This window comes from Eumetopias jubatus, unplaced genomic scaffold (assembly GCF_037043125.1).
Source record: "Eumetopias jubatus isolate StellerSeaLion01/CBP00866 unplaced genomic scaffold, mEumJub1_p1.0 scaffold_2, whole genome shotgun sequence".
Lineage (NCBI taxonomy): Eukaryota > Metazoa > Chordata > Mammalia > Carnivora > Otariidae > Eumetopias > Eumetopias jubatus.
The window spans coordinates 109,394,902-109,419,630 of NW_028274808.1; the positions used below are offsets into that span (position 1 = coordinate 109,394,902).

General features: G+C 36.9%; 1 pseudogene; it reads left to right on the forward strand.

Moving 5' to 3' along the window:
• The first annotated feature begins 2,431 nt into the window (after nt 1-2,431).
• On the forward strand, nt 2,432-3,026 carry LOC114222675 (large ribosomal subunit protein eL32 pseudogene; annotated as a pseudogene).
• Nucleotides 3,027-24,729: the final 21,703 nt, after the last annotated feature.

Consider the following 24,729-nt stretch of genomic DNA (forward strand, 5'->3'; position numbering starts at 1 on the left):
GCAAGTAATTCCAAAGCCCAATTTTGCTATGGGAGAGAAGGTGAGCTAAAAAAATAAAAATTTAAAAAAAAATTGGAAAATTACACTAACCCTTTAAATGTCATGTTCTTCAAAGAGTCAGCAGCACCTGGCTGTCAGAAGAAAATATCAATTAAAGTATGTACAGTACATGGAAAACCAAAACATCTTCCACTTAGTCCTGAAATACGATTAGGGTGGTTATGATGAAGAGTTCCTGGTTGAATATGCCTCTTCAGAAGAGAGTCGGAGCCAGAGGGGAGCCGGAGAGGCTGTGCCCTCCTGCTGTTAAAAGGGAAGGTTGAGTGGACAGGAAATAGAAACCCCAGTAACAGCTTTGTGTGGAGAGGAGCCAATTCAGTGGTTGAGAATTTTCTAAAGCAACCATGTGGCTTTTGGAACTGTAAATATGTTTTGTTAAAAGAAGGGCCATGAAGACTGTTCAACTCAAATTTACTGTTGAAGTAAGGATTCTGATTACATTTTCACAGGTTTACACACACACACACACACACGCATGCATACAGCATAGAAAATACAGAGTTCAAACTAGAATTTTTCCTCTTTTTCTCCCTTATATATATATATAGGCAGACTACAGCACAAATACCTTAGAATCGAAGCGCCATTTTTTTCTTATAAAGATGACACCCTAAAATTTCACCATCTTTAATACAGCAACTGTGCCAGTATTCTTATGTGGAGGCCCTTGCTAAGATTCTGATTCCAAAGAGTGCATCTTGTGGGTTGAAATGACAGCAGCACAATTCTTCAGTAGGATGAAAGGAATGGCTAATAATTTGTCAATATGTTATGAAGACCTAGGAGTATCTTTAAAGAATCCAAGTGAATACAATTTATTATTAAAAATGTTACAACATAGAAGAATTTAGTAAAAAGACAGCAAAATTGAGGGAAAGAGATTCCATGCAGGGTGGCACTGACAGCTGAAATATACAGCTACACTTGTAATTGGATAGCAATTTAAGAAGTCTCCAAAGATCAAAGGTGCAACTGTGGATGGATGATAGCAAGTTAACTTTCAGGTGCTTTGAGAAAGAGTGACCATGATTTCTCAGAACAAAGCATTGGAATAAGTCCAAGAAAGTAAACAAAATAGATCCAGGCTCCAGAGACCACTAACAAAGTGGGATTTCTAAGGAGAAAATACCCAAATGTGAATTGTAAACTTAACAAGTGGAGGAAATAAAGAGCAAGTAACTATATTTAGTCTGAAATGTGCTAGTCAATTGAATTTTACATTTCCTAAAGCAGTCTGATTTTGCTTGGGTTGGATGGATACATGATTTTCCACAGAAAAGAACATGACAGTTGTCTATTATAGACTGCATATTAAGAAGGCAAGATTAATGGCAACATACTTGTAGAGATTATGAAATCGTCTTTAAAAGTCTGTGGTACTTGGGTGCCTGGGTGGCTCAGTCGTTAAGCGTCTGCCTTTGGCTCAGGTCATGATCCCAGGGCCCTGGGATCGAGCCCCACATCGGGCTCCCTGCTCCACAGGAAGCCTGCTTCTCCTTCTCCCACTACCCCTGCTTGTGTTCCCGCTCTCGCTGGGTCTCTGTCAAATAAATAAAATCTTCAAAAAAAAAAAGTCTGTGGTACTTAAGATCTACTAACATCCCATTGTCCTTTATTCATGTTAAGGACTACTGGCCAACCTCTTTCTGTGTTCCCTGGGAAATTTACCTTAGCTAAGAAATGCAGACAGGTAATTGCCCATCAGTGCTTCCTCTCCCACTCTCTTCCTTTCTCCCCCCGCCCCTCTCTTTTAAGGTTGCCTTAAACAAGGCCACCAGAGAACAGATGTTCTGACTAAATCATGGATGTGAACTTTGTTTCATACTCTGTCTTAGATAAAAGCATGTTTAAAGGTCAAGGAAAGAAATCCCTTTTCATCCATAAGATACATTCAAGTGTCAGATTAATAATTATCTAAAATTTTAATTTTGCTTCTTCATAAAATGAACTGTAAGCCCTAAGTGAAGCAGTACAGAGAATCTGAGATAAGATCATCTTTATATTTTTTTCCTTTTGGTAAACATCTAGTTAGGGTAGTCTGGATCAACAGAACAATGATTAGAAGGTTTGAGGAGTCAAGTACTATTGAATTTTTACTTTGTCAAGGATTGTTCCCTAGGATAGCAAATGTTTGAATAAAAGTCAATCCATTCACAGATTTAGCCTTTGAACTTTCCAGAGTTTATGTTTTTCCTCATTTGTTTGTTTTGGGCTTTTGGTCCCCCTGCCATTAGATATGTGGGAACCTCTTTCTCTGAAATCTCTCGTATCTACTTTTTACCAAGGGTCATAAAATGCCACCATTCTGGATATCTTGGTCTTATGATTGCAAAGCAATCCTAGAATCAATTATTAGAGATAGGAAGGACTCATGATTATCATCATCAATTTATCATTATCATTAATTCTTTCCAACATCATTTCAATTCAGAAATGTCCCAGATTGGCTCTCTTTCTCGGCGCTGCCTGTGGAGGTGGCCGCCATCTGTTACTGGGCATCCTGGCTGCCCTCAGACCTCTGGTGAAGCCCAAGATCATTAAAAAGAGGACCAAGAAGTTCATCTGGCACCAGTCAGACCGCTATGTCAAAATTAAGCGCAACTGGCGGAAACCCAGAGGCATTGACAATAGGGTGCGTAGAAGATTCAAGGGCCAGATCTTGATGCCCAACATTGGTTACGGGAGCAACAAGAAAACAAAGCACATGTTGCCCAGTGGCTTCCAGAAGTTCCTAGTCCACAACGTTAAGGAGCTTGAAGTGCTGCTGATGTGCAACAAATCTTACTGTGCAGAGATTGCTCACATTGTCTCCTCCAAGAACCGCAAAGCTATTGTGGAAAGAGCAGCCCAGCTGGCAATCCAAGTCACCAATCCCAACGCCAGGCTGCGCAGCGAAGAAAATGAATAGACAGCTTGTTGTGCACATCATATTTGTGTTAATAAAACCATAAAACCTAAAAAAAAAAAAAAAAATGTCCCAGATTGAATTACCAGGAAGGTAATGATGAGATGGAGTTAATGGCACAAGATATTTATTAAGGATCAAGATCTTTGGAGGGGAAGAACGAAGGGGGGGAAATCGGAGGGGGAGACAAACCATGAGAGACTATGGACTCTGAAAAACAAACTGAGGGTTCTAGAGGAGAGGGGTTTGGGGGGATGGGTTAGCCTGGTGATGGGTATTAAAGAGGGCACGTTCTGCATGGAACTCTGGGTGTTATACACAAACAATGAATCATGGAACACTACATAAAAACTAATGATGTAATGTATGGTGATTAACATAATGATAATAAAAAAAGGATCAAGATCTTTGAAGAAAAGGGGAGGGAGCAAGACTGGACATAGGAAGAAGTCAAACTGCAATGGAGGGCCAACAAACCTTGGCCAAACACAATGGAAACTCTTGGGTAAGTGGGACCATCAGAGTATCCCACATCAAATTGAAATGGCTGGCCTTTATATTCCTTTTCCAATCAGTTACTCTATGTGGGCTGCCTCAGGAAGGGCATGAACTTGAGTGAGGTGATTCTCTGCAGCTGAGGCAGACTGTGAAGGAGCTGACAATTCAGGTTGTCTGACATTCACACACACCATAAAATGAGCAGCATGACTTTCTTTGGAGGGGGTCTGGGCAATGCTTCTTCATATTTACCAAAGGAAATTTTTAAATTTCTTCTTAAAAATCACCACTTCTGGGTAACTTGGTAGGTTAAGCATCCAACTCTTGATTTCAGCTCAGGTCATGATCTCAGGGTTGTGAGCTTGAGTCCTGAGTCAGGCTCTGTGCTCAGTAGGGAGTCTGCTTGAGATTCTCTCCCTCTGCCCCTCCTCCCAGCTCACATGTTCTCTGTCTAAAATAAATAAATCTTAAAAAAAAATCACCACTTGTATGTCCACACAAAAACTTACAATATATGAATGTTTAGAGCAGATTATTTATAATAACCAGAAAGTGGAAAAACCCAAATATCTATCAACTAATGAGTGAATGAATACAATGTGCATCCATCCAATGGAATAGTGTTTGGTGATAAAAGAAACAAAGTGCTGATAGATGCCACAGCTTGGATGAATCTTAAAAACAATGTTGAGTGAAAAAAATCCAGTTATAAGAGACCACATATGGTAGAATGTCTTTTATATAAATGTCTACGATAGGTAACTCTATACAGACAGAAAGATTAGCAGTTACTTAGGACTTGGGATGGAGCTGGAATGGGAAATGACTGCTAATGGATATGGGGTGTCTTTTGGGGATGATGAAAATATTCTCAACTTAGATGGTGATAATGCACAACTCTGTAAATACACTAAAACCACTAATACACTTTAAATTGGTATCTTAAAACCAATACAATTTAAACCAGTGACTTTTATAATATGTTAATTAGATCTCAATACAAATGTTTTTTAAAAGGGTCACCCTGAAGTAAGCTAGGCAAATATACTTCCTGTTCCTCTCTGAATTATTCAACTGATCATCATTATCATTATCATTGACATCATTATCATCATTAATATTTATAGGCACTTACACCAGGCACTTTTCTAAAATGCTTTGCATCTATTATTTCTATATCAACCAAAATTATCTCTCCCATTCTATTTAAAATAAAATTGAGGTTTAGAGAGAATTAACTCTTACAGTCTAAGACTACAGTAAGTGACAGTAGAACTATGATTCAGTTTCTTTCTGATTCCAGACTTATTTAATGACTATATTACTTGTGTCTTAGAAATGAATCAAAACATCTGTGTTGATTTAGTGGCACTGTCCTATGATGATTTTACATTTTATACAACTTACCCTCTATGTAGTTTGAGAGTTTAAATCATATCTCCTAATTAATCCAAATCAAACTAAATAAGTTTTAATCTATTTCTCTTCTTCTGGGTGATGACCACTTCCCGTTAGTAAAATAATTACTAACATAGAGAGAAATCTAAGGAGAACGAGGCAGTGGTACAGTGTTGTCTCCTGAAAAATATTGTTTTCTTTGCATGTGGGTATGATGAACTTGACAAGGAGACTGAGAATGGAGTAACAGTAAAATTTATATAGAATATTGTTGAATTTGTACAAAATTGTAGACCAGTAATTTTTTATAGATATTTGCAAACTTTTTCAGACATGACATGGTAACATTTCTTACGCTATGATTTAATATGCCAAGAAGTAGGACTGCAAACAAATGACCTCATGAAGCATAGTCTCAAAATAATGTGCTCTAACAACTTTACTAAAGGCCTTGAGGTTATTTATCTGTGATGCTTCTTCAGTTAGGTGGAATTTTAAGCCTGTTGTAGATTTTAAAATGTGAGTTTAGAATCCATCTCTGGTGGATGCTCCTTGCCCTGGAGCAAAGTGGTATCTGAAGAATTGTGCATCTCATCAGGAGGGAGTCATTCCAATATATGCCCTGAAGAAGTTTATTTTAAAAATAAGAGAAATTTTGATGATAAGGTGAATAACTAATGATTTTTTGGATGGAAGCAATTTTTAAAAATTCAGAGATTTAGAAGTTATTATCACCAAGTAAAGAAAAAAGATACAAATTATCAATATCATAAATGAAGGCAGGGTCATTAATACTGATTCTTTGGACATCAAAAAAATAATAAAGGAAAACTATAAAAAGCTCCATGCTCACAAATTTGATAAACTAAATGGATCAATCCTTTGAAAGGCATAAACTATCAAAACTCACACCAGGTCATTTGAATAGGCCTATATTTACTAAAGTAATTAAATCAATAATTATAAACCTCCCCCACAAAAGAAAGCACCAGGCCCAGATGGTTTCACTGGTGAATTCTATCAAATATTAAAGGAAGAAAAAAATACAAAATCTTCACAATTTCTTTCTGCAAATACAAGCAGAGTACACATATTCTAACATATCCTATGAGGCTAGTATAACCATAATTATCAAAACAAGATAAAGACATTGTAAGAAGGAAAAACTATAGACCAATACCCCTCATAAATTTGGATGTAAAAATCCTCAAAAAAAAAAATTGAATACAACCGTGTTTAAAAAGAATCATATACCATGACCAAGAGGAATTTATTTCAAATATGCAAGTCTGGTTCAATATGTGAAAATCAATTAATCTAATCCATCACATCAATAGGTAAAGAAATAGAATAATCCTGTGATCATATCAGTTGCAGAAAAAAAACCCCAACATATGACAAAATTCAACACCCACTCATGGTAATAACTCAGCAAACTAGGAACAGAAGTGGCCTTCCTTGAGTGAAGTCAGCAAGATGGTGGAGTAAGATACAAGTCTTTGTTCCCCAACAAAACCCAATAATTATAGAACTAACAATGAATGAAAATAGCCTAGGGAGAGCTCAATAGTCCAATGAGGACCTGCAGCAATACAGCAATGCAAAACAAACAAAAAACCCAAAACCCAAAACAAACAAACAAACAAACAAAAGACAAAATAACTGAATGCAAAGTATCTCTGGGGAGATCAACATAACTGAGATATCAGGAAATGGTTGGGAACAAAAAGGGTGGAGAATACCAGTATCAGCCATTTTTCAGGTGTCACCATGGTCCACTTTGACCCTTATAGCAGCTGACATTTGCAGACTCCCCACAGCTTTTACAGTAGAAGGCCCCATAGTGTTCATTAGCATGGACCCCAGTAGCCTGCTCCATGGAATACATAAGCAGCTTTTGCCACTGAGGTAACCAATAGCTACCATGGCAGCAGACCCCTGGAGAGAGAGACATTTCTGTGTATCCCCCTTCCCCCAAGAAGGAGCCACTGCTATGCCACCCCAGGACCTCTGCCACCCCTCCCCACTGTAAACACTGTGCCCAGTTCCCAAACAGCAGCTACTCTACATATACTCATGCTTCAGATACTGACTCAGCAGCCACTCCACAAGTACCTATGCCTAGGACACCAGAGCAAGAACTCTACAGCAAGAGAACCAGCATCCCAGACTCCTGGTCTCACTGAGGTAGCTGCATGGAAACCATGGTGCCATTCCCTACCCAGAGTTGGAACCATTGAACCCCCACCCAGCCAGTGACCTCACACTCACTGGTGGGTGAAACTCTTTCCCTACCAAAACCAGTCCATGGTTTGGAAGAGGTGACTGCTCAATCAAATGTGCAGATATCAATGCAAAGACCAAGGCAAAATGACACCACCAAAGGAACAGAATCATTTTCCAATAACCATCTCTAAAGAAAGGAATACCTACGGATGGCTGGATAAAGAATTCAAAATAATTGTTTTAAAGGAAGCTTAGCAAGCTATAGATAGTGCAGATAAACACACACAAAGAAATGAAATTAGGAAAAGGTCACATGAACAAAACAAGAAGTTCAACAAAAAAATAGAAATTATTATTATTATTTTTTTTTTTTTTAAGAAAAGAACCAAACAAATTCTGGAGCTGAGGAGTAGAATGAATGCAGTGAAAAGTGTAATGGGGAGTGTCAACGGAAGACTTGATCAAACAGAGGGAAAAAAATCTAAGAATTTGGGGCGCCTGGGTGGCTCAGTTGGTTGAGCAACTGCCTTCGGCTCGGGTCATGATCCTGGAGTCCCAGGATCGAGTCCCACATTGGGCTCCCTGCTCAGCGGGGAGTCTGCTTCTCCCTCTGACTCTCTTCCCTCTCGTGCTCTCTATCTCTCATTCTCTCTCTCTCTCAAATAAATAAAATCTTTTAAAAAAAATCTAAGAATTTAAAGACAATTAATTTGAAATCACCCACTTAGAGGAACAAAATGAAAAAGAATGAAGAAAACCTATGAGATATATGTGACACTATTCAACAAAACACATTATGGGACTCCAAGAAGAAGGGAAAGGGCTGGAAAGCATAATTAATGAAAAAAAGGCTGAAAACACCTTACATCTAGGAAGAGATATATACATGCAAGTATATGAAGCTCATAGCTCCCCAAATTGAATCGAAAGAGGACTTCACCAGGACACATTATAATAAAACAGTCAAAAATCAAAGACAAAGAGAATTTTGAAAGCATCAAGAGAAAAGAAACTCTTCACATACAATGAACCCCAAAAGGCTACCAGTTGATTTCTCAGCAGAAAACTTGCAGGCCAGGAGACAGTGGGATAATATATTCAAAGTGCTGAAAGGAAAAAAAAAAAAAATGCCATCTAAGAATATCTTACCTGGCAAAGCTGTCCTCCCCTAATGAAGAAGAGTTAATTTTCTTAGGCAAACAAAAGCTGAGGGATTTCATCACCACAAGACCTGCCTTACAAGAAACCCTAAAGGAAGTTCTTTAAGCTGAAGAAAAATGATGTTAATTAATAATATGAAGCTTATGAGAGTAGAAAACTAACTGGTAAAGGTAAATGTATACTCTAATTTAGATTATTTTAATACTGCAATGGTGATGTGTGAATCACTGTTAACTCTAAGTTGAGGAGGTATCAAAGTATAAAACAAAAGTATTAAAAATAACTATAGTTACAATTGTTTGTTATAAACACACAATATAAAAATAAATAAACTGTGATATCAAAACATGGGAGAGTGTCATCAAAATGGCAACACAGGTGATTCCATACATTGCTCCCCCTCACAAGAAAAACAATCTATTCAAGAACAAGACACCACTGAGAGAATTCTGGAATACAAAGATAAGGCTAAAGCATCCCCTGCATCGTAGAGACCAATAAAGACTGCACTAGAAGGGTAAAAGAAATAACTATATGTTTCTCTCACATCACCCCTTGCCCAGTACAGCACAGCACCATGTGGAGAGGTCTCTCCTGAGCCTCTAAATCCTCCAGTGGGAAAGGAGAACCCGGGGGAATAAAGCCTCCCCCAGCATTGTGGGTCACTTTGTAGGAAACCCTACTCTGCAAACTCACACATTCTTCAGGAATTCCAAAAGAACATGTGAGGCCCAGTCTCCATGAATCTGACTGTGATGGAGAATAGAGCACCAAGCAGCATGTATATCTTAGCAGAGTTTATACCTGTAGTACCCAAATAGTAATCCCAACCAGCAGTCTTGCCCATCTGAAGAACCATGTTGGGGGTACATTCTGACAAGGGAACTGGGCACAGTACAGAACTGCCTGACTCAGATTCTCAAATGAGTTTTGCCAGCCCTAGATCCCAGCTTGCCCATGCCCAGGCAAGGTGCTGAGTCACAGGCCCACCCACTATGGAGTGCTTCCAGCCCCATCTGACCAGAGGGCTGGTAACAACTCCTGGGAGCCATGCAGCCAACTGGCACTTGAGTCAAGAGGTGTACAGAGCTGACTGCCCTCAGAACAAAGTCAGTACCAAGTGGGGAGTCTTCTGTGCTACACGTGGGTAGGGGGATTAATTTAATGACAACGCTAAGGCCCTTCACAACAGCTTGGTTGGAAAATTGAGAATAGCCTGGAAAATCCCCTCCTCCTCCGGCCCAGAAAAAGGGGCTGAAACATAGCCCTACTTACAGTGGAGAGTGTCTTCTGGCCCCATCTGAAGAGAAATGCTGTCAAAAACACCTGAAAGTTGTGGGGGCAGTGGTGCTTTAGCCAAGAAAAGCAGACAGAGCCTCTAGTTTGCAAAGTAAAGCCAGTGACCCTGTTCAGCCAGGGAACCTGGGGTATGGGTCTGCTCAAGATAACAAAGAGCTTTGACAATTTTAGAGCTGCTTTTCCCATGGCATGAGAGCAGAGAATCTAATTTGTAGCCCTGATTATTACTGAATAAGGTCTTTAGCTTGTCTGACCAGGAAACCTAACCAGAGAACATGGGAAGTTGCATAGCCCATTCAAAACCCTAAGCACAGTGGAACTTGAATGGAGAGCACAGTTCGTGTCTTCCCCCAACTGCAGAGCAAAACCTGTGGCCTCTCCTAACCAAATAATTCAGTACATACTCAGGCTTCATTCAGGCTTCCAAACAACAAGTTTTACAGGCCCTGGGCCCTAGCCTGCTACCCTGCTTGGGCAGGGAAGCTAATTCATAGCCAGCTACTACTGAACATAGCATCCAGTCCTGACCATCTAGTAAGCCTGACTAGAGAATCCAGGAAACCATGGAGCCCACCATACAGCTTCACTTGTATAGGAAACCAGGCCAATGGTCATATCCAACTCTTCTCAGCCAGTGGCAAAATACCCATCCCTGTCCTCAGAACTCAAATGGTAACCTCACCCAAAAACAGACCATAATGACAGGCCCCACCTGTGCAAGGATATTACCAGCAGACACACCCAGAAATCCAAACTGAAATGGGTGGTGAGAAACTTTCTCTGCCAAAGCAAGCCTGTAAAATCTTTAAGGGAGCTTAATTACTCAAATGAGTAGATACTGACATAAGGAATCAAGGATAATGAAAAACCAGGTAAATAAGACACCACTAAATGAAATTAATAAAGCTCCAATAACTGACACTAAAGAAATAGAGATCTGTGAAATGTCAACAGAGAATTCAGAATAATCCTCTTAAGGAAGGTTAGTGAACTATAGGAGCACAGGCAACTAAACAAAATTAGGAAAATAATGCATGAATAAAATGAGGAGATTGACAAGGAAATAACCATAAAAAAAACCAAACCAAGCCAAAACAACCCAGAAATCCTAGAGTTGAAAAATACAATAACTGAAGAATTCAATAGTTTCAAAAGTAGGCTGACTATGCAGAAAAAAGAATTAGTGACCTGGAAGATATGATTGGAAATTATCCATTCAGAAGAACAAAAAGAAAAAAAGAAAAAAGAGTGAAGAAAGCCTATAAGAATTATGAGACAAGGAACAATGAAAAGAAACACTAATAGCATAATTCCAGAAGGAGAAGAGAAAGAGAAAGGGATGGCAAACATTTTTAAAGCAATAGTGGCTGAAAACTTTCCAGTCTGGGGAGAGAAATGGATATCCAGACACATGGGGCTAATAAAACCTAACATAGGTTGAACCTGAAGAGGTCTACACCAAGACATATTATAAACTGACAGAAGTCAGGGGTGCCCGGCTGGCTCAGCTGATAGAGCTGATAGTCAGCATGTGACTCTTGATCTCGGGGGTCATGAGTTCAAGCCCCATGTTGGGGGTAGAGATTACTTAAAAAAATAAAATCCTAAAAGAATAAATAAATTGACAGAAGTCAATGATAAAGAATTTTGAGAGAAGCAAGAGAAAAGAGAAGTTACATACAAGGGAACCCCCATAACACTATAGGCAGATTTCTCAACAGAAACTCTTCAGGTCAGCAGAGAATGGGATGTCATATCCAGAATACTGAAAGAAAATAACTGTCAACCAACAATTCTATACCCGTCAAAGCACTCCTTTAGACATAAAGGAGGGATACAGATTTTCTTTCCTGAACAAACAAAAGCTGAGGGAGTTTAATATCACTAGGTGAATTCTATTGAAGTTAAGTTGTTATCCGTTTAAAACAGGGTGTTACAGGTTTACAGTATTTTGTATAAGCCTCATGGTACTCAAAGGTAAAATCTTGTAATAATTACACAAAGAAGACATGATAAAAAAGTCAATGAATGCTGATACCCAAAGACATCTTTTGGTGACTATCACCAAAAAGACATGACCACCGATTGACCCGTGAGCTGGACACAGGCACTGGGATGCTCCTCACCCCCTTCCTGGTCCTTTAAATGTGGGTTCCATTTACCTTTCCTCTTCCTAAAGTCTTCCAAAGACAAAGTCTTAAGATAATGATATGGGGTTGTGAACATCTTCCCAATATAATGACTGAACCAAGTTAAGCCCTCTTTATAAACTTTTAATATTTGGTGGGTAGGTGCAGGGATCCATTTGTCTTGCTGACACCCAAGACAAGCCTCAAATGTAAGTTTCCTTTGCTTATTAAACCTGCCATCTATCTGGGAGCCTGGGTGGTTCAGTCAGTTTAGCATCTGCTTTCAGCTTAGGTCATAATTCTGGGGTCCTGGGATCGAATCCAATATCAGGCTCCCTGCTAAGCAGGGAGTCTGCTTCTCCCTCTCCCTCTGCTTCTCTCTTTCTTTCTCTGTCAAGTAAATAAAATCTTTAAAAAGAAAAAAAACTTCCATCTATCAACCTAAAGTGGTCTGCTTCTTTCTTGGTTTCACCCTGTCCTCTATGTATGGGGAACAATTTTAGATTACATCACAGAAGCCCCTAAGAGTGTTGCAAACCAACAACATCAAAACACACATGCTAAAAAGACAGCAGGGTAAAAAACAAGGAACAAAGGAAGTACAAAACAACCAGAAAACAATTAAGAAAATGGCAATTGCAAGTTCCCATCAATAATTACTTTATATATTTACTTTAAATGTAAATGGATTCAATTCTCTAATCAAAAGACAAAGAATGGCCAAATGGATAAAAAACAAGATCCAATAATATTCTGTCTACAAGAGACTCACTTTACCCTTAAAGACACATGCAGATTGAGAAGGGATAGAAAAAAACATTTCATGCAAGTGGTAACCAAAAACAAACAAACAAAACAAAACAGCAGGGCAGGGGTAGCTATATCAGACAAAATAGACTTTAAACTAAAAATGGCCAAAAGAAAAAGAAAAGAGAGAGACAAAAAAGGTCATTATATAATGATAAAGGGGTCAAAGCATCAAGAAGAATAACAATTATAAGTTTTTATGTGCCCAACATTAGGGCAACATAAATATATAAAACAAAAACTAACAGAACTAAAAGGAGAAATAAAGAGTATTACAATGATAACTGGGTTCTTTAATATCTCATTCTCAAAAATGGGTAGATCAACCAGACAATCAATAAGAAAACAGAGACTTAAATAACACTATAGACCAAATGGACCTAACAAATATATATAAAACATTCTATCCAAAAAACAGAATATACATTCTTCTCAAGTGCACATAGAACATTTTCTTGGATAGACCACATATTAGGTCACAAAACAAGTGTTAGCAAATTCAAAATGAGTGAAATAATACCAAGTATCTTCTCTGACTACAATGGCATGAAACTAGAAATCAACAAGAGAAAAACAGAAAAATTTATGAACACATGGAAATTAGGCAAGTTTCTTGAACAAAAGATTTAAAAAGAGATTAAAGGGGAAATAAAGTTTGAAATAAATAAAATGGAAACAAAACATACCAGAATTTCTGATATGCACCAAAAGCTGTTCTAAGAAGGAAGTTCATAGCAATACTCAGCTACATTGAGAAGCAAAAATGATTCCAAATAAACAACCTATCTTTAAGCCTAGAGGCAGTAGAAAGTGAAGAAACAGGCTAAAGTTCGCAGAAGAAAGGAAATAATAAATATTAGAGCAAAAAGAAAAAAAATGAAATAGACAACAGAAATAAGTAGAAAAAAAAATTAACCAAACCAAGAATTGCTTCTTTGAAAAGACAAATGAAATTGACATGAACAGACTAACAAAGTGAAAAGAAAACAAGAAAGGACTCACACCAACAAAATTATAAATGAAAAGGGAGACATTACAACTGATGCCTGAATTTGATGAAATTCAAAAGATAAGAGGCTATGAACAATTAAACTACATGCCAACAAACTGGACAACTAGAAGAAATGGAAAAACCTTCAGAAACATATAATTTATCAATTTGTTGAATCAGGAATCAACTTACATCTCAATTTTCAAAATCAGGAAGAAATACAAAATCTGACTAGATCAACTATTAGTAAGGAGATTGAATCAGTAATCAAAAATCTCCCAAGAAAGAAAAGCCCAGGATGAGATGGTGTCACTAGTGAATTTTGGAAAAGACTTGAAGAATTAACACCAATTCTTAACAAACTCTTCAAAAAAGAAAAAAAAGAAATGAAAAAGGAGGGAACACTCCCAAACTTGTTGTAAGAAGCCTGAGTCATCATGAAACCAAAATCAGAAACAGACACTATTAGAAAACTATAGGCCATTATCCCTGATGAATATAGATACAAAAATTCTTAATAAAATACCAGCAAACCAAATTCAGCAGCATATTAAATAGAAAACTCGCCACGATCAAGCAGAATTTATCCCTGGGATGCAAGGATGGATCAACATATGCAAATATATCAATGTGATATATCACATTAAAAGAATGCAAGAAAATAATCATATAGCCATCTCAATAGACTCAGAATAATTATTTGACAAAATTCAATATTTATTTATAATAAACACTCTTAAATTAGGCATGGAAGGAACATACTCAATGTAACAAAGGCCATATATGACAACCCTACAGCTAACATTATACTCAATGGTGAAAGGATGAAAGATTTTTTTTAAGAACAGGAACAAGATAAAGGTGTCCACCCTCACCACTCCTATTCGACATGGTACTGGAAGTCCTAGCTAGAGCAATTAGGCAAGAAAAATATAAGGTATCAAAATTGTAAAGGAAAAAGTAAAATTGTCTGTTTGCAAAGGACATGATTTTGTATATAGGAAATCCTAAAGACTCTACCAAAAAATTGTTAGATCTAATCAAGAATTCAATAAAGGTGCAGGATACAAAATTCACATTAAAAAATCAGTAGTGTTTCTATACACTAACAATAATTTTTCTGAAAAAGAAATGAAATCCATCCTATTTACAATAGCATCAAAAAGAATAAAATACTTAGAAATAAATTTAACTAAGGAAGTGAAAGATATCTATGTAAAACTATGAGATACTGATTAAGGTAATAAAAAAAGACACAAATAAGTGGAAGGCTATCCCATGTTCATGGATTGAAAGAATACTGTTAAAATGTCTATACTACCAAAAGCAATTAATAAATTCAGTGCAATCTCTATCAAGATTCCAAGGGCACTTTTTACAGAAGTAGAAAAAAAACACTTCTAAAATTTATATGGAACCACTGAAGACACCAATTAGCCAAAAATATTGAAAAAGAACAAAGCAGGAGGTATAACACTTCCTGCTTTCAAGTTATACTATAAAGCTATAATCATCAAAACAGTATGGTACTGGCATTAAAAAGAGACAAATAGACCAGTGAAACAGAATCAAGAGCCCAGATATAAACCTGAGCATACAGAGTGAACTAATATTTGAAAAGGCCAAGAATAGTCAATGGAAAAAAGACAGTCTCTTCTATTAACAGAGCTGGGATAACTGAATATTCACATGTAAAAGAATGAAACTGGACCCATATGTTATACCATCTACAAAAATTAAATCAAAATGGATTACAGACTCAAACATAAGACCTGAAACCATTAACCTCCTAGAAGAAAAGATAGGAACCAAGCTCCTTGACATGGTTTTTAGTAATGATTTTTTTGATATGACACTTAAATCATAAGCAACAAAATAAAAAATAAGTGGGATCACATCAAATTAAAAAGCTCCCACACAGCAAAGGAAAACATGAACAAAATGAAAAGACAACCTACAGAATGGGGAAAAAAAAATATTTGCAAATCACATATCTGATAAAATGTTAATATCCAAAATATTTTAAAAACTCAAATTAATAGCCAAAGAAAACAGTTAAAAAATGGGCAAAGCCTCTCAATAACACTTCTGCAAACAACATATATGAAAAGCAAACAGACAGATGAAAAGATATTCAACATCCCTAGTCATCAGGAAAATGCAAAGTAGAAGCACAGTGGCTTATCACCTCACACCTGTTAGAATAGTCATCATCAAAAAGACAAGAGATAACTGCTCGTGTAGATGTGGAGAAAAGGGAATCCTTGTGCACTGTTGGTTGAGTTGTAAACTGGTACAGCCACTATGGAAAACAGTATGGAGGAATCTCAAAAAATTAAAAATAGAACTACTGTAAGATTCAGTAATTCTACTTCTGGGAATATATTCAAGAAAGGAAACACTAACTCAAAAAGATATCTGCACACCCATGTTTATAGCATCATTATAACAGTCAACACATGAAAATAAGTGTCTATTGGTGGATGAATGAATAAAGAATTTGTGAGATACACACACACACACACACACACACACACACACACACACAAAGTGATTGTTATTCGGCCTTTAAACAAACAAACAAGGAAATCCTACCCTTTGCAGCAATATGGATGGAACTGGAAGGTATTATGCTAAGTGAAGTAAGTCAGACAGAGAAAGAAAAAAGAAAAGAAAAAAAAAGAAAACTATATTATCTCACTTAAATGTAAAATATAAAGAAAGGAGGAGGAGATCAAACTCATAGAAAAGAAATCAGACTTGTTACCTGAGGGGGGGGTTGTAGGAAGGAGGAATTAGAGGAAATGGACAAAATGGACAAACTTCCAGATATGTAAGTACTAGGGATGCAATATACAACATGACTGTAGTAAGCAATGCTCTGTGATTTATAGGAAAATTGTTAAAAGAGAGTAAATCCTGGGTTCTCATCACAGGAGAAAAAATTTTTTATTCTTTTAATATCATCTATATAGAAGACGGAGGTTATAGCTGAACCTAATGTAATCATCTAACAATATATGTAACTCAAACTATCATGTTATATGCCTCAAACTTACACAATGATGTATAATTATTTCTCAGTAAAATGGGGGGTGATGAGTAATATGCCACATTTGGAAAAAAAAACATAAAATGTGGGTAGAAGAATAAAACTAGTTTCTTAATGCAAAATTATCAGCTTAAAATAGACTTATAACTATAAGATGTTTTATGTAAGGCTTACGGCATTCCTTAAATAAACTACAGTAAATATACAAAAGATAAAGAAAAAGCACATCAATACAGAAAGTCAAATAACAAAGGAAGCCAGCAAGAGAGGAAGAAAGGAACAAAGAAACTAATAGCTAGAAAGCAATTAACAAAATGGCAATAAGTCTTAAACTATTAATAATTTACTTTAAAGATAAATGGGTTTAATTCTCCAATCAAATGACAGAGGGGCTGAATGGATTAAGAAACAAGACCCAACAAATTATGTGCTGCCCACAAGAGACTCACTTCAGCTTTAAGGGCACCCACAGGTGGAAGGTGAAGGGATGAAAAAATATTCATGCAAATGGAACTCCAAAAGAGGAGGTAGCAATAATTATATCAGACAAAACAGACTTCAAGTCCAAAACTCCAATAAGACTAAGATAGTCATCATACAATGATAAAGGGGCCAATTCATTAAGAGGATATAACAATTGTAAATACAGTTTTACTTAACATCGGAGCACCTAAATATATTAAATGAGGATATCAAGTCAATGGTTAGAATCTCCAAACAGAGAAAAGTCTATGATTAGAGAACTTCACTGGTGAATTCTACCAGCATTTAAAGAATTAATACCAATCTTTTTCAAACACATTAAAAAAACTGAAGTAGTATAAACACTTCCAAATTTATTTTGCAAGTCTAGCATTACCCTGATACCATAGCCAGATAAGGACACTAAGGAAAAAGCAAATTACAGGGCTAATATTACGGATAACCATAGATTTTAAAAAAATCCTCAACAACTACCAAATCAAATTCAACAGCACATTAAAAGTATCATATACCATAATTAAGTGAGCTTTATTCCTGGGATGCAATAATGAATCAACATAAGGAAATCAATCAGTGTGATGTATCACAGTAACAAAATGAAGGATAAAAATAAATATTCCTCTCAATAGATGCAGAAAAAAACATTTGACAGAATTCAACATTGCTTTATGGTAAAGAATCTCAACAAATTAGGTAGAGACAAAATGTACCTCAACATAACAAAGGCCATTTAGACAAGCCCATAGCTAATATCATTCTGAACACTAAAAAGCTGAAAGCTTTTTCTCTAAGATCAGAAATAAGACAAGCAGATCCCCTCTCACCATTTTTATTCAACAGAGTCCTGAAAGTCCAAGCTAGAGCAATTAGGTAACAAAAAGAAATAAAAGTCCTCTAAATTGGAAAGGAAGAAGTAAAATTATCTGTTTGCAGATGACATGAACTTATATAGAGAAAAATCTAAAGACTCCACTAAAAAACCTGTTAAGACTCATAAATGAATTCAGTAAAACTGCAAGATACAAAATCAATATATAGGCAAACCACATTTTACTGCACTTACCTTCACTGTGCTTTTCAGATATTGCCCAACCCCTCCTTTCCCCACCCCCCAAAGTAAAGGTTTGTGTCAACCCTGTTAAAGAAGTCTATTGGTACCATTTTTCCAACAGCATCTGCTCACTTCCTGTTTCCATGTCACATTTTGGTAATTCTTATAAAATTTCAAACTTTGTTATTATTATTTTTGTTGTGGTGATCTCTGATCAGTGATCTTTGACATTACTATTGTAATTGTTTTGCTGCACTATGAACTGTGGCAGATGGAAAACCTAATCAATAAATGTTGTGTGTGTTCTGGCTAGTCCACTGACCAGCCTTCTCCATCCCTCTCCCTTTCCTTGGGCTTCCCTATTCCCTGAGACACAATAATATCGAAATTAGGCCAGTTAAGAACCCTACAGTGGTCTCTGAGGGTTCAAGAGAAAGGAAGAGTGAACCAGTGCAGCAAACTTCATTGTTGCCTTATTTTAAGAAATTGCCACAGCCACCACAACCTTCAGCAACCACCACCCTGATCAGTCAGCAGTCATCAACATCAGAGCAAGATCCTCCACCAGCAAAAACATAGAACTTGCTGTAAGCTCAGATGATGGTTAGCATTTTTTAGCATAAAGTGTTTTAAAAATAAGGTATGTACTATTTTTAGACAATGCTACTGCACACTTACTAAACTATAGTATAGTATAAACATCCTTTTTATGCACTGGGAAAGCAAAAAATTCATTTGACTTGCTTTATTGCAATATTCATTTTATTGCAGTGGCCTGAAACCAAATACATAATATCTCCAACTTATGTCTGTGCAAAAATCAGTTACATTTCTATACACAGAAAACATTATTTGAAGACATAAAAGAATACAATCTCATTTACAAGGGGATCAAAAGAAAAATGCCTAAGAATAAATTTAATCAAGTAGGTGAAAGATCTGTACACTGCAAACTGTAACACATTGATGAAATAAATTGAAGACACAAATAAATGAAAGAACATCTTATGTTCATGGATTAGAAAAATTAATATTATTAAAATGTTCACACTATCCAAAGTGATCTACAGTTTGAACAGAATCTATAAAAATTCCTATGGCATTTTTCACAAAAAATATTTAAAAATCCTAAAATCCATATGGCATCACAAAAGACCCCATATGGGTAGAGCAATCTTCAGCATGAAAAACAAAGCTAGAGGCATCACACCTCCTCATTTAAAATTATATTACAAAGCTAGGGTAATCAAAACAGTATGGTTCTGGTGCAAAGACACATAAACTGATGGAATAGAATAGAGAGCCCAGAAATAAACTCAAACCCATACACTTAACTAATCACTGACAAAGACGCCAAGAATGCACAATAGGGAAAGGACAGTATTCAATAAATGGTGTTGGGAAAACTGGATATCCACATGCAAATTAAACTGGACCATTATCTTACACCACACACAAAAATCAACTCAAAGTGAATGAAAGACTTGAATGTAAGATCTGAAACTGTACACGTCCTAGAAGAAAATATAGAGGAAATCTTCTTGACATTGGTCTTAACAATGATATTTTGGATTTGACACCAAAAAACACAGGTAACAAAAGCAAAATAAGTAAAACAAATTAAACTACATCAAACTATGCAGTTTCTGCACATTAAATGAAACAACCAACAAAGTAAAAAGGCAACCTACAGAATGAGAAAAAATATTTGGAAACCATCTATCCAATAAGGCGTAAATATTCAAAATATAAAAGGAAACAACTCAATAGCAAAAACAAAACCTCATTTAAAAATGGGCAAAAGACTGGATCGACCTACAAATGACCAACAGTTATATGAACAAAAAGCTAAAAACCTCTAATAATCAGGGAAATTAAAATCAAAACCACAATGAGATATCATCTCACACTTGTTAAGATGTCTACTAACAGAAAGTCAAAAGATAACAAGTGTTGGTGAGGATGTGGAGAATAGGGAACCCTTGTATGCTATTGGTGAGAATGTAAGTTTTACAGTCATTACAGAAAATAGTATGGAGTTTCCTCAAAAGATTAAAAATATAACTATATGTTCCAGCAATATAATATATTGGAATATGTTGAAAGGAAATAAAGTCACTATCTTGAAGAGATATCTACATTCCCACATTCATTGCAGCATTATTCACAGAAAACAACATAGGGTAACAATTTAAGTATCCAACCACAGATGAATGGGTCAAGAAAATGTAGTGTATGTGTGTGTATATATATAATAGAATATATAAAATATATACAGTAGACTATACATACATATACAATAGAAATTATCATAAGGCCTTAATAAAGAAATACTGCTATTTGTGAAAACGTGAAGGAATTTAGAGGCAATTATGCCAAGTAAAATAAGCAGACACAGAAAGACCAACATTGCTGATCTCACTTATATTTGAAATCTAGGAAAAAAGGTCATTCATAGTGACAGAGTAGAACTGTGGTTGCCAGGAGGTGGGGAGGAGAAGGAAAGGGAAGCGTTGGTCAGCTGAAACAAACTTTAAGTTCTGGAGACCTAAGGTACAGCATGATGACTATTGTGAATAGTAATATATTGTATACTTGCAATTTGCTGAGTAAATCTAAAGTGTTCTTACCACAAAGGAGGGGGGATAACTGTGAGGTGATAGATGTGTTAATTAGCTTGACTGTGGTAATCATTTCATGATATATGTATATGTCAAAACATCACATTGTGCAACTTAAATGCATCCAATTTTTGTTTGCCATATCTCAATAAAGCTGGGATTAAAAAAAAAAGTAGCCCTTCTCAACATCTACAAAATATCAACAGCTAATGTCACACTTAATAGTAAAAAACTGAACACATTCTCCTTAAAATTAGGCACAACACAAAGATGTCTTCTTTTGCAACTCCTACTCAATATCTTACCAGAAGTCTGAGCTAGTGCAATAAGAAAATAAAAAGTATACAGATTGGAAAGGAAGAAATAAAACTGCCTTTGTTTGCAGATGACAAAATGTCATTATAGATTGCCTATGTCAAAAGTCCCAAATGAAAAGAAACTCCTGGAATGAGTAACTGAATATAACAAGGTTGCAGAATACAAAGTTAATATAAGAAATTCAATTGCTTGTCTATACACCAGGAATTCAATGCTCAATTAAAAATAAAAATACTGGTTAGATGAGTTTTGGTCCAAGATGGTGACACAGAAAGACCTTGGACTCACCTCCTCCTTCCAGGGACGCACCACATCTGTGCCTATTTATAAAGCAATACCTCCTGAAGGAGAACTTAGGGCTGATTGAACAGCTTCTGCACAACAAAAGATAGAGAGACCACATATAGAATGGCAAGAGAGAGAGAGACAGTAACAAAGGGATCTCCTACTCACCAACACTGTGAACTGCAGTGAGGAGGGATAATATTGAGGGACCATGGGCAAATTTTTCTGCCCTGGGGCTCAGAAAAAAAAGCTGTGGTTTAAAAAGGTAATATTTATTAGATCCAGCCTTAGAACTCCCCCAGGGGCAGGGAAGCTAGTGGCACTCTCTCCATGTTAGAGGGGCTGGCAAGGGCCATGGTTTATGTTCCACACCCACCTTGATTGTGCAGACAGGAGCAGCGTCTGGATGTCATAGCTAGCATGTTGCCTCAGCAAGTCCCAGCCCCTTAGGCCACACCAGTCCCAGATACTCTGGGGCACAGAAAAAAAAAAATGTCACAGTTTAAAAGAGCAACTATATTACCAAGGAACTAATCTTAGAACTCTGCCAAATGGCAGGAGAGGTGCTGGAATGTTCTTGGGGTTGGAAGAGCTAGCAAACACCATGGATTGAGATCCCCCTCCACCTTGACAACATGAACAGGAGAAAGGTCTGGGTGCCCTAGCTAACCTACCACTTCAGTGAGCCCCAGGCCCCCAGGCATCCCACTAAGGCAACCCCAGTGTGGTGCACACCAGGAAACACCTGGTCAGCACTCACTACAGTTCCAGCCATTTTGCCAAGGTGACACAGGTGCAGAGCACCCTGAACCCTCCAGGCCCCATACACCTTGACTTCAGACAGCTTGCTTAGGCACCCCAGAGAGAGGACCCCATGACCTCTCAGCTCACTCTTGCTTCAGCTCCAGTCATCCTGCCAGAGAGCTCTGTGAACCCCAGGTCCATGCCCCCCTTGGTTCCAGCTGCCCCAGCAGGTCACCCACTAGGTGGTGCCCATAATCTCCCAGCCCACAACATGTCCCAGCCCCAGCTGCCCCACCAGGGTGCCCCCTGCATAGAACTCCCCAGGATACCCCTGTGAAGAAAGCTCTGGGATCCCCTGGCTTGCATCCACTTCAGTTTCAGTTGCCCAGCCAGGGCACCCTCTATATGGAGAGCCCTGGGACTCCCCCAGCCCATGCCTACTTCAGCCCCAGCATGGAGTGCCCCAGGACCCTGAGCCCATCCAGCTCCAGCTCCAGCCAGTTAAAGTCACTAGGCATACACAGTCTATAAAGGGGATGATTGTACACAAGACCATCCTTTCAAGTTTAGGATAAAAAGCAGTTCTGTCTAATTTATAGAAACAAACACAGAAAGTCAAGCAAAATGAGGAGGCAGAGGACTTCTCCAAATGAAAGAACAAGACAAAACCACAGGAAAAAAACTAAATGAGGCAGAGACTAGCAATATGCCCAATAAAGAGTTTAAATTAATGGTCATAAATATGCTCCCTGGACCAGAGGTAAGGGTAGAAGAACTCATGAGAACTTGAACAAAGATAGAAAATGTAAAAAAGAACCAAACAGAAATGAAGATTACAATAACTGAAATGAAAAATACACTAGAGGGAATCAGCAGTGTATTAGCAGGTGCAGAAGAATGGATCAGCAATCTGGAAGACAGGGTAATGGAAAGTGCCCAAGCTGAACAGCCAAAAGAAAAAGAATTTAAGAAAAAGACCAAAAACAAACAAACAAAAACAAGGATAAGTTAAAGGAGCTCTTGGACAACATCAAATAAACAGACATTCAAATTCCAGGGATCCCAGAAGAAGAGGAAGAGAAAGGGGCAGAAAACTTATCTGAAGAAGTAATAGTGGAAAACTTCCCTAACCCGAAGAAGGAAACAAACATTCAGGTTTAGGAAGCACAGAGAATTTCAATCAAGACAAATCCAATAAGTTCCACACAACACATTGTAATTAAAATGTCAAAGTTTAAAGATGGAGTTTTAAAAGCAGCAAGAGTGAAGTAAAACATTACACACAAGCAGAACCCCATAAGGCTATCAGCTGTTTGTTTTTTTTTTTAACAGAAATTTTGCAGGCCAAAACAAAGAGGCATGATATACTCAAAATGCTGAAAGGAAAAAACTTATAACCAAGAATACTCTACATGGTAAGAATATCATTAAGAATTGAAGGACAGATAGAATTTCCCAGATAAACAAAAAGTTAAAGGAGTTCATCACCCCTAAACCAGCCTTATAAGAAATCTTAAAGAGACTTCTCTAAGTGAAAAGAAAAGGCCATAATTAGAAGATAATTACAAATAAAAAGATGTAAAATACAACAATGTATACATAAAGTGTGGAGGGAAGGGACTCATTTCAGACCTAAAGACACATACAGATTGAAAGTAAAAGACTGGGAAAAAAGATTCCAGGCAAATGAAAGTGGGGGATGGGGGAGGGAGCAGGGTAACAACTGGATAAAATACACTCTAAAACAAAGTCTGTAACTAGAGACAAAGAACAGTATTAAGTAGAAATAAAGGGGTCAATCCAACAAGGGGATATAACCATCATAAATACCTATGTACCCAACACTGGAGCACCTAAATAAATAAAGCCAATATTGATAGACATAATGAGAGACATTGACAGTAGAACAATAACAAAAGGGGACTTTTAATATCCCGCTTACATCAATAAGACAAATCATCCAAGGCAGAAAATAAATAAGGAAATAGTATCTTTGAATGACTCATTAGACCAGACAGATTTAACAAATATATACATGGAACATTCCATCCAAAAATAACACAATACACATTCTTTTCAAGTGAACATGTACATTTTCCAGGATAGATCACATATTAGGCCACAAAACAAGTCTCAATAAATTTAAAATTGCTATCACAGCATGCATCATTTTTAACCACAATGGTATGAAACTGGAAGTCCATCACAAGGAAAAAACTCGACAAAATACAAGCATGTAAAGCTAACCAACATGCTACTAAAAAACCAGTGGGTCAATGAAGAAATCAAAGAGGAAATTTAAAAAATACATGGAAACAAATTAAAATGAAAACATAATAGTCGAAAATCTCTGGGATGCTGCAAAAGCAGTTCCAAGAGGGAAATTTATAGTGATAACAGTCTACCTCAAGAAACAAGAGAAATCCGAAATAAACATTCTAACCTTACACCTAAAGTAAAAAATAAAAGAGAGAGAGAGAAGATTAGTAGAAGGAAGTAATAACGATCAGAGCAGAAATACACGAATCAGAGACTAAAATTAAAAAAAAAAAATGGAAATGATTAGTGAAACCAAGAGCTGGGTCTTTGAAAAGATAAATAAAATTGATAAATCTTTAACCAGACTCATCAAGAAAAAATGAGATAGGACCCAAATAAATACAATTAGAAATGAAAGAGAAGAAACAGCCAACACCACAGA